At 32.6% G+C, this 10,341-nt stretch overlaps 1 long non-coding RNA gene across 1 annotated transcript; it reads left to right on the top strand.

Annotated features, from left to right (window-relative positions):
• Positions 1-2,275: 2,275 nt before the first annotated feature.
• LOC146999085 (uncharacterized) lies at positions 2,276-4,903 on the top strand. The gene is made up of 2 exons (XR_015039403.1): positions 2,276-2,323; positions 4,475-4,903. It is a non-coding gene; the product is annotated as an uncharacterized LOC146999085 (long non-coding RNA).
• Positions 4,904-10,341: the final 5,438 nt, after the last annotated feature.

The raw sequence follows: 10,341 nt of genomic DNA, 5'->3' as shown, positions 1-10,341 counted from the left end.
TTTTACTTTCATATTTTTTATTAATCAATAAATTTTTGCTGAGAAAATAAAAAGGAAACTTAAGCATAGAAAATTAATGCAACTTATAGCACTTAATAGAATTTTAAACCGACATAGTTAACTAACAAAGACCATTAATAAACCATTTTTATAAATTTTTTTCTGGTAATTTTTCATGAAAAGTATAATCCATAGATTGCATTTAATTTTATATGCTTAAACTTCCTTCTTACTTTTTCATCAAAAATTTATTAGTTAATAAAAAAAACGTGAAAGTAAAAATTATCCTTCTTTACACCTTGCGTTCACAAATCATTATGGGAATATCCATTTACAACTATTAAAACCTGAAAAAAGCATGTCTGCGATGTTATCGTCATGCGATGATTTATAGACACTTTATTTTTTACCACGATATTTTCGACGACGATGTTTTTAAATTGCGAAGTTTTTGAACCGCTTTATTTTCGACGACGATATTTTGTACCGCGATGTTTTCTTTTTGTGATGTTTTCTCCCACAATGTTTTGTAGCACGACGTTTTCGCCTTGCGTTGTTTTCTCCGCGACGTTTTCGTCCGCGATGTTTTTGCCGCGATGTTATCGGCGGACACCCCAGATTGTAATCAGTGAATATTAGTCGATTTTTCTGTTTTCTCTGGATGCTTAATTATCTGTTACTATTATTATATTGATATTACGTATTCGTTTCAAATTTTCATTTGCGAAAATTTTTTTCTTGAATGAAAGATATCAATCATGACTAGCGCATTCTCTTTGAAAAATACCGAATATATATATTTGAAAACCTTGAGAATTTTTCTAAGATGCGTTTTTAGACACCTCATCTATAAATAATAAATAACATCCCCCTATAGCAAAAAAAAAAAAAAAAAAAAAAAAAAAAAAAAAAAAAAAAAAAAACATAAATAAAATTGAGTCTTTTGCCAAAGGCGAGCTGACAATTGTAACGTCAGTTCAGGTTATAATGACTACAATTTTACAGAAATTTAGTAACATTTCGCAGTGAGGGTACTCATCAATAAAGTATTAAACTTTGATACAAAGTCCAAACTAGGATATACGTGTAATAATACTTCAAAACAGAAATCAAGCGATACAAATAAATTACAAGGAATAACCACAGCAAGAAAAAATCCTTCTTTAACAGGAAATATCGTAAAGATGAGAATATAAAGTTCAGTGTATTATTGATCTGTTAACGTTAGAGCAATAAGTTTATTCACTTACCTTGCAATATAATTTATAAAATTTATGTTTTTTAAACCTAAATTCTACAGCTTTTATCATATTGCTTCTATCACATTTTTAATGTATTATTCTTTTACGTCGTAAAACATAACCACCGCCACTATTACTCTTTATCGAGTATGAACTTTATCCCGTATTACAATTAATTTGATTTTTGTATGAATACATACTAGTTTTATATTTGATATAAATTACTTAATATAAACATTTGATTTAAATAAGAATTTTATTAAAAAATGAGTGTTTACAGAACCGAAGATTTTTGTTGTTGCGTTGACTTTAAGAACTACAGTGGCAAAATTGTTTAGTCACTAATGACAAGGCATGCCTAGCTGATATTTAAGTTTCACTTTTTCAAGAAATTGGAGAATAACTACCCATATTATACTGAGTTTAAACTAGCTACGAAATAGTATTAGAACATTTCAATGATCTTAATTCAAGCAAACGTACAAGAGAAATTTCATTGACTTATTTACTGTTAATGTTTTATAGCGTGCAACTAAATCCTTCTCAGAATTATTCGTTTCAGCTCTTGAATTATGAATTTGAGCAGTTTCCGAATCAAGTATTCATGAAATTTATTTTTTGGGTTTACTGTATAAGCTTAGATAATTTAAGGGTAATTTTAAATTCCAAATTAGAAGTAGTTTTAGCTGCATAAAATTGCAACGAATGTTTACCAAAGTTTTTAAAATTGAAATAAAAGTTACTTACACGCATGAATGGATTTATAAAAAGCAAGTAAATTCTCTATGTGAAAGGCACTGGAATTTCATGTCGGTTCTTCAATGTATTGCGACAAAATCTTGATCTATTTTTAGCAATGAAAAAAATGTATCTTTTTTTGTAATATAGAGATGTCGATTGTAAGTTTAGTTTAATCAAGCATATACAGCCAAGCAATACTTAGCTGTGAAAAAAAAGTATATTCTTTTATATTTCGGTTACTTATATATATATAGCAGGCAGAGTCCCATAAGAATCAATTCAGAATTTTCTAACTTGTGGAAACACATTGTGGAAACATTTCCAGGGCATTATCCATCATGGTAAGATATTAATATTTCCTTACCTTAAAATTAAAGCAATTTAATGGATTTTCCTTTTCAGATTTTTAACTGTAACCATATTTTAATTTTGGTCATAAATATTTAATAGTTTAAGTGATGTTTTTATCTTAGATTATGCTTCAGATGTCAAGTTCATATTTCAGATGTTAGCTAAACACAATTAGTATAGCAATTACTGTTTATACGCTTGATTTACCTTAAATTACATAAAGAATTAAAATTGCAATGCTGCTTTAGGAGCCATTCGCGATAGTTGCAAAATTAAATGCAGTCTAAAACGACGAATATTGAGGTCGATACCTGATAAACATTAAGGAATATAATTTCAGAATGCGAGTTTGTGAGTATAATATTTGACCACATTAATAACTAAATATTTAAATTCTTATGCTGCGTTGACAAATGAAGTCAACCTCGATCGTGCTATTGTCAAGCATAAATTTATGATCTTGAATGAGATTTTGTAAATATATGACACAAAGTAATTATTATAGTATTTGAGAACTGATAATTTTGAAATTTAAAGTTTATAAGGTTCTCCCTCCTTTCAGTATGCCATCGTGGTGTAATTGAAAGCAAACTTGACCCGGAGTCGAGAGATAAGGAATTCGTATCCCGGCTAAAGCGTTGCTAATTTCCCCCCTTCCAGCATTTAAAAAAACACACCTAATGACTCTAAAAATGGCATCCTAAGTAAAAGGTAATGGGTGATAATTCGTCACCACCAGGATTTGGTGACTGAGTTCCCTAATCCCCAGTGTTTTTTTAAAAGAGGGAGTATGTAAGGTATTTTCTCCCTGCTTTCCGCATACCTTCGTATTGTAAATGGAAGCCTATTCGAGGGGTCTAGTTTTCATGTCCCGGCGAAGGCATTGCACATTTTCACGTCTCTTTGCTTCGAAATAACCTAATGACTCTACAAGTTTACGTAAAATTTAGGGAGATACATGAAATTTCCTCAGGTAAACTTTATTTATATGATTCTCAAGTAATTATTAAATAATTTTGATCAAATTGCACGTAGTATTATTACTAAATTAATTTCGCTTAAAATGTATCTAATAATTAAATTAATTTAAAGATACTGAAGTATTTAAACTGTAATATTCTAACACGAAGATTAGCTGAGTAAGAAAGCCATGTTTTTTTAAAATCAGATGATTTTTAATTCTGAAAGGAAGTTTCTCACTGCAAAATATAACTTGTACATTTCTTTGTGTCATAGGGTATTCCTTTAACATTAGCTATTCAGTATTAGAATTTTTTTATATTGAACAAATATCGATAGAAGAGTTGATTTCCTGTTATTATATGTAGCATAAAAGTTATGAAAAGATTAACATTCATTTTATCAGCTTGATCAACTCAAACACAGTTTAATTCTCTCAACTGGCAAAGTTTGATATAGTAGACGTTACATGAAATTTACAATTCGTTTGAAAAGCAAACAAAAATCTCAAAAACTGCTTGTTTAAATTTATTGAAACTTAATTCTTTATGTATCATTTTAAATATAAAAAAATGAATAAGTTTACAATTCAAATTAGTTAAAATAAGTTTTCTCTTACAGATATATTTTTGTGTTAGAAGATACTAACATGAACCTTCGGGCAAACATTTATTTTCAATTCAAACTAAAAATTCCAGCAATTTTTTACTGACATTGCTACCAAGGAAATGATATTTAAATATTTGTTGCGTACAGTGCAGATCATAAATGTTGAATGGGGGGAGGAATTGGTGATTTTTTGACTTGCATTTAATACATAAACTTAAATTATTTAAATATAAATTAAAATGTATTGAAGTAAACTAGTTGGTATTTAATAAATAAATTTGTGGGTAAGCTGTTGTCTGTTTGAACGATGTTTGAAAGATTTAAGACATAAGGGAGACATAAAAGAAGTAGGACATATACCAAGCATAAAACTGAAGGTTATTTCCTTTAAGCCTATCCACATATGCAATGGCTATATTAATTAGTTCAATTTAATTTGAGTATTATGAAGCATAAATAAATTTTATCTCTCTTTATGATTACCGTTTCGAAATCAAGCGATTTAAATCGCGCTTAGTATGTTATTTATAAAAACTACTCCATAAATCAAATTTTAAATAATTTTTTTTCAGCAGAAAGCATCTATAATATTCGTTTTCGCCATATGCGGTCTTCTACTTTCTGGTAGTGTGATTTGCAACCCAGTGAGCGATATCGAAGCCCGCCACCACCATCATCATGGCCACCATCATCACGGGCACCACCATCATGGTCATCATCACCATCATGGCCATCATCACCACCATGGCCACCATCATGGTCATCATCACCATCATGGACATCACCACTGATTTTGTCAGCAAGAAAAAGATGAATATAAAGTATTGATGGAAGCTTAATAACATCCATCATTTGAATGCACTATTGAAATAAAATTGAATTAAAATCATGAATATCTTTCTTAATACATGTTTCTTTAAGGTAATATTTGTATAAGAACAAGTAACAGAATTCTAAACGTATGTGTCAATTGAAAAGCTATAAAAGTAATCACAACTGTCTTTACGTATCATGACTCTCTATTAAACTAATTTTTAATGAGTTCAGATTAAATTGAATACTGGACGTGAAAATCAAATTACACCTGTAAAATATTACAAGTGAGTTCGCTGTACGTATAAAGCAGTACAAGAGTGATCTGATTAGTAATGTAATTCCGATCTGTGACGTTTCCTAAACCAAGCATAAAAAAATTTGAGGCGGCCACCGCCTGATCTCTTGCGAGCTCCATGTTAAGACATAGGGTTGGAGACATAGGGTTAAGACATAGGGTTGGAGACATAGGGTTAAGACATAGGGTTGGAGGGAACAGCAACGGAATAATAATGAGCTTCAAGTAAACTTTCACTTGCAGTTCATTTGTAAATATCTTCACATTTACTTACGAAATTTATAGCTCAATGATAATTATAAACACTACTCATTTTCTATTATTCTATTCTCACATACAATTGACAATGATAATTTTATTTGCTCATGTATATGTTACGGTGAAACACCGAAATCTGGAGAATGTCGACTTTCACCGGTGAATGTCAACATTCACATAGTCTCTTGGTGTATGTCCGAAATATTTTCCAAATACTCTTATTTATGACTTACACCGGTCAATGTCGACATTCACCAAGTACTAATGGTGAATGTTGAACATATAACAATATTATATTTTCTTCGCCGTAATTCAGTCGCGAATAAACGCACTTGAGACTTGAAATAAGAACTTAAGAACATGAGAACCTAAACACACAATACATTCAAAATGAGAAACGAAAATAATGGAAGTTAAAAACTTACTTAATTATACAGTACGTTCTAAATGAGAAAATAAAATAACAGTAATAAAAACTTACTAAATTATGTGATTCAAATCTTATTTTTTGCAACAACTTAAACTATTATGGCACTTTATGACCTCTCTTTTCGACTTACACCAGAGCATATCTGTGATTGCCGACATACACCGGTGAGGGTCCGAATGTACAAGAATGTAGTGCAATATTCGATCTTTCTCCAACGTATTTGATGAATGTTAACATTCTCCGGTGAAAGTCGACATTCTCCAATTTCGGTCTTTCACGGTAACATACACATCCATTCTCACGCTTTGATTTGAAAATATCGCATCGTTCATAATATATCCTCTTGTCATATAGTGTTTCGTATTCACAAATCAATGACTTTACAATACCACAGTTTTTAAAAGCAGCATATTTTTAAAATTCCCAACAGTGTTGCCATACATTCTTTCTATATTCGGTATATTATTGTTTACAAATAATACGCACCAATAGCATATCGTAGAAAGATTCTTTTATTTGAAGTGATTCTACACAAAAGAAAAACAAATACATTGAGGACTACATTTAGTTGCTTTTAATTTCTTTACAACGAGAGATCGTTTTCACAATGAGCTTATTCTCATTGTATTTCGCATACTTACAAGAATATATTTAATTCTTATAAATGTAATACGTTTTTCTCCTTGACATACATGTTTTAAATAGTAAATTTGGAAAGTTTCGGATTATCGATAATATATTTTTCGTGAAAGCTCTATAACTTCCGATTTATCAATTTTACCAAAATCTAATACTTTTTTCTTATTGATATAAAAGTCTTAAATACTAAAACTGAAATTCTTTAGATTATATTTTAACACAGTTTTTCATTAAACATTGTTACGGCCTTCAAGTAAAGTAACACATCCGAGTGTCCAGTTTTACACCAATACTAATCAATTCTTTAAAATCGTCCCACATATACAGAATATACAGATACACAGACAGATAAACACCATTATAAAAATATGTGGCGATCCTAGTTCGTGAGAATTCACTAAAAACTCATTATCGAATTTTTGGACCGAAAAATATTGCCTCTTTTAGCTATGTATGTAAGTTGGGCGTGAGGTGAAAAACATAAGTGGCCTTTTTCCGTTATTACGTTTCATGGGCTTGAAGTCCCAGTGTGGGCTTCAAGTAAAGTTCAAGTTCTGGTTCTCCAATTTCACCCTAAATCTAGTCAACCCTTTATATGAATGCGGAAAGTATAATTACGGGAAATGAAAACTTTTGGAAATTTCATATAAGACTTATCAGGGACATAAAATCTTCGCACATATCGATAGAGACTCATGGACATCAGACGTTATTATTAAAACGCGTAGTAGGGACACTATTTCGCGCTTATTTACTCAAAACCCACTATCGAATTTTTGGATAGAAAGCATTACATCCCTTGCTTATGTATTTTGCATGGGCATCTGCAATCCCAAAAGCCAAAATGATAAAGATGACTCACATATGGTGTATGGTGTAAAAAAAAAAAAAAAAAAAAAAAAAAAAAAAAAAAAAAAAAAACTTGGGAGAGTTCAGATGTAGCTTTTCACTGGTTTTCGGCAGAAAATTTTTCACTTTCCTGCCTATGTCTACATCATCCCAATCTTTTGCTATTGCTTAATTATCAAGGGCTTTGGCACATATTTTTAAGTACGATTTAGAATATCATAAGTATAATGAACCTTGTGCTGGAATTTATGGCAGCCGATTTCGCAGTTTCATCTGCTTTCTCACTATTAACTCTTCCAAATGTGTGCGATGACTAAGTTGTTCGATGTTATCTATCTGGGACAGCAGTAACTTTTTGGGTTTCTTTAACAATGCTTTTTTTTTTTTTACAGTGCCATCCTCAAAATGCATGCTCACATGATACGGATTTAAGATAGTTCGGAAAGGAAGGCTCAGTTATAGTAACACAATATTGTATAAGATATTTTCTTTGTTCTTTCAACATGCCTTCGCGGTGTAACTCGAAGCACACTTGGCGTGTATTCGAGAGGTCTAGTGTTCGAGTTCCTGCGAGGGCAATTGGCGATTGGATCCCTATTCCCCTGTATCCCTTTAAAGAGGAATTATATAAGGTATTTTCTCTCTTCTTTCGGCATGCTTTCGTGATATTACTGAAAGCACACTCGACGCGTATTCGAGAGGTCCAGGATTCGTGTTCTGGAGAGGGGCATCGTTCATCTTCACGTCTCTTGCTTCAGCAGAAACCTAATGAATTTTACTATTGTATAACCATTTTCTACATTTCTAGCTGTGTATAGGATCTAGTCTCCGAACGCTAGTACTCCTGATCCCGAAGATATGAACTTAAAATGGCCCAAGTCATATTTTAAAAAAGCACACAAGAAAACAAATCAAATCTAGCAGAACGAATGGAACCTTTTTTTTCAAGGCAGGAGAACACGTGAAATAATCAGTGTAATAAACAGGAATAGTTGTCGCAATAACTCTCATTTAAATCAATTAATATTTGGACTTGGATCCTTCCCCACTTATTACTTCTAGAGAAATATCTCTTCGTCGGACAACTGCATTTGCTAGAAAGAAGATCTCCATAACACAAGCACATTACAGCGTTAGACCAGTTATAAACAAACTCAAGTTTCGAAAGTATATCATAAATAATCCAAAATGTCATCACAAAATAAATAATATTATCGAGTACCTCTTCGAACGAGGTCAAGATATTTGTGAGAAATGATTGTTACGTAAAAGTCTTTATATTAGTATACAAATTCTTCTAAATAGCAACTGCATGAAAATATTTTGGAAACTGTACGAAGCTCCTGTAGGATGCTTTCCTGGATCAGTATCATCAAGGGACTGTACCTGTATCACCATATGTTAAAGTCATGGTGTCCCATATGCTTATTCTTGTCCTGTCCGTACAGGCACTTGTCCGGCACACGAGTCAAGTTCCTGACTCAAGATACGTGACGTGGTTGTACGATTATATAAAACCGAGAGGACAACATGCTTGTCATCTTGGCCGTTAGTGGTCCAGCGCTGCTGAGATCTTGCTTGGCATTCAGTGTGGCTTTCTTGGACCCTTCGATTCCATATTGTCCTTGCAATCATAGAATCCCAATTAATACGAGCAAAAATGTCGTGAAAGAATAATCTTAGTCTCGATAGGCCACGATTCTGCTGCGTTCGAATCCTGATAGCTGCTCTTAGGAGTTTCTGCTCCTTACATGGCAAAATACGGGCTTTACATAAACAATCAACTTTCAAATAGAGTTTCGAAATGAGAGGCTCGAGAATCCAATAGTCGAATGATTATGATTATGTTGGCAAGAAATATTGGCCTTAAAAAGTTAATTCAGCTAATGCTTCTTAGGCATCAGTTGAATAACAATGTGAACAACGTAACATCATTTGAAATACTGTAGGTGAGAGATAGTAGGCAAGTAGGAAGAAAAGGATTGCTGTTCTCATAAGCCAGGTAAATTTCACAATAGTTAAAAGAAATCAGAAAGCAAGCTTCCAGGAAAACCGGAGATTAATTCAGACTAGGAACGAAACTGTTATCTCTAAAACAATACGCTGCAACGGGCATTATGTTAAAATCTTCTGTACAAGTCTCTATTTTACAGTGAAATTGCTTTGAAACAATATATACCTTTAGGGAAGAACTTCTCGTTGCACTTCAGCTCTTAGTCAACTATACAATCGATTTTTAAATCATCGTGCAAGAATATATTTCTAATATAATAACGCGCCCCAGTAATTTTTCTAAGGATTTCGTTCTGTGCAATCCGGAGTATAATGGCGATGTAAATTTGGCGTTTACTGTAAAAGCTAAGTCCAGAATTTTTCCGAGTGACACTCGCAGTTGACTGGTAGTAGCACTAGTTGTACTTGCAGCATACTTTATGTGCATGTCCCAAGTAAGCCTCTGATTTAAATAACGCCTACATAACTGGACATGAGAGTTGTATTCCAAAAACATATAAACGTTAGATATATATGATTTTTGACCTTTCGCGTCGAATTAACAAGAGCTTTGATTTTAAAGCGTTGATAGAAATTCTCCATTACAAACACCATTCCTCAATATTAAACACTGTGTCCTGCTATTTGATGATAGCGTTTATAGGTAGAATTAATCTGACCTATACAGCAATGTCATTCGCTTACGCTTTTGTTGTAATGTAGTTTTCCACGGAAGAAGACTGCGACATGAAAAAATTAAAGCACCGGATCGAAGCAGGGTCCATGCGGAACATCTGCTGCAATTTATCTATAGATCAAAAAAGATTTCCACAGTCCGCTGCGAAATGTCTTTGGATAAGATATGAGTTCAGCAGAGTTAGAAAGTCTTCCATGAAGGCATCCCTCTCCTTAGGCAGATAGCTGTTGAGTGCGTTGCCGTAATGAAATAAACCAAAGCAAAATGAGCTCAGAAGCAAGAGAATTTCTCGTGAGAAATTAAATGTAATCAGCCTCTATATAAGCCCTTATTCCAGACGCCATCGAAAGCTTTAGTCACGTCTAACATAAAGAGAACAATCGAACATTCGTGGTCAAATGTCAAACTGATAAATTCCACTGACATCACAAATTGCTTGGTTCTGGAAAGCGCATTTCGGAAC

Source organism: Stegodyphus dumicola, chromosome 1 (assembly GCF_044657685.1).
Source record: "Stegodyphus dumicola isolate Sdum_Otavi_A_Nest chromosome 1, ASM4465768v1".
NCBI classification, from domain to species: domain Eukaryota; kingdom Metazoa; phylum Arthropoda; class Arachnida; order Araneae; family Eresidae; genus Stegodyphus; species Stegodyphus dumicola.
The sequence above is the reverse complement of the archived record's forward strand: the minus strand, read 5'-3'. Positions and strand labels throughout refer to the sequence as shown.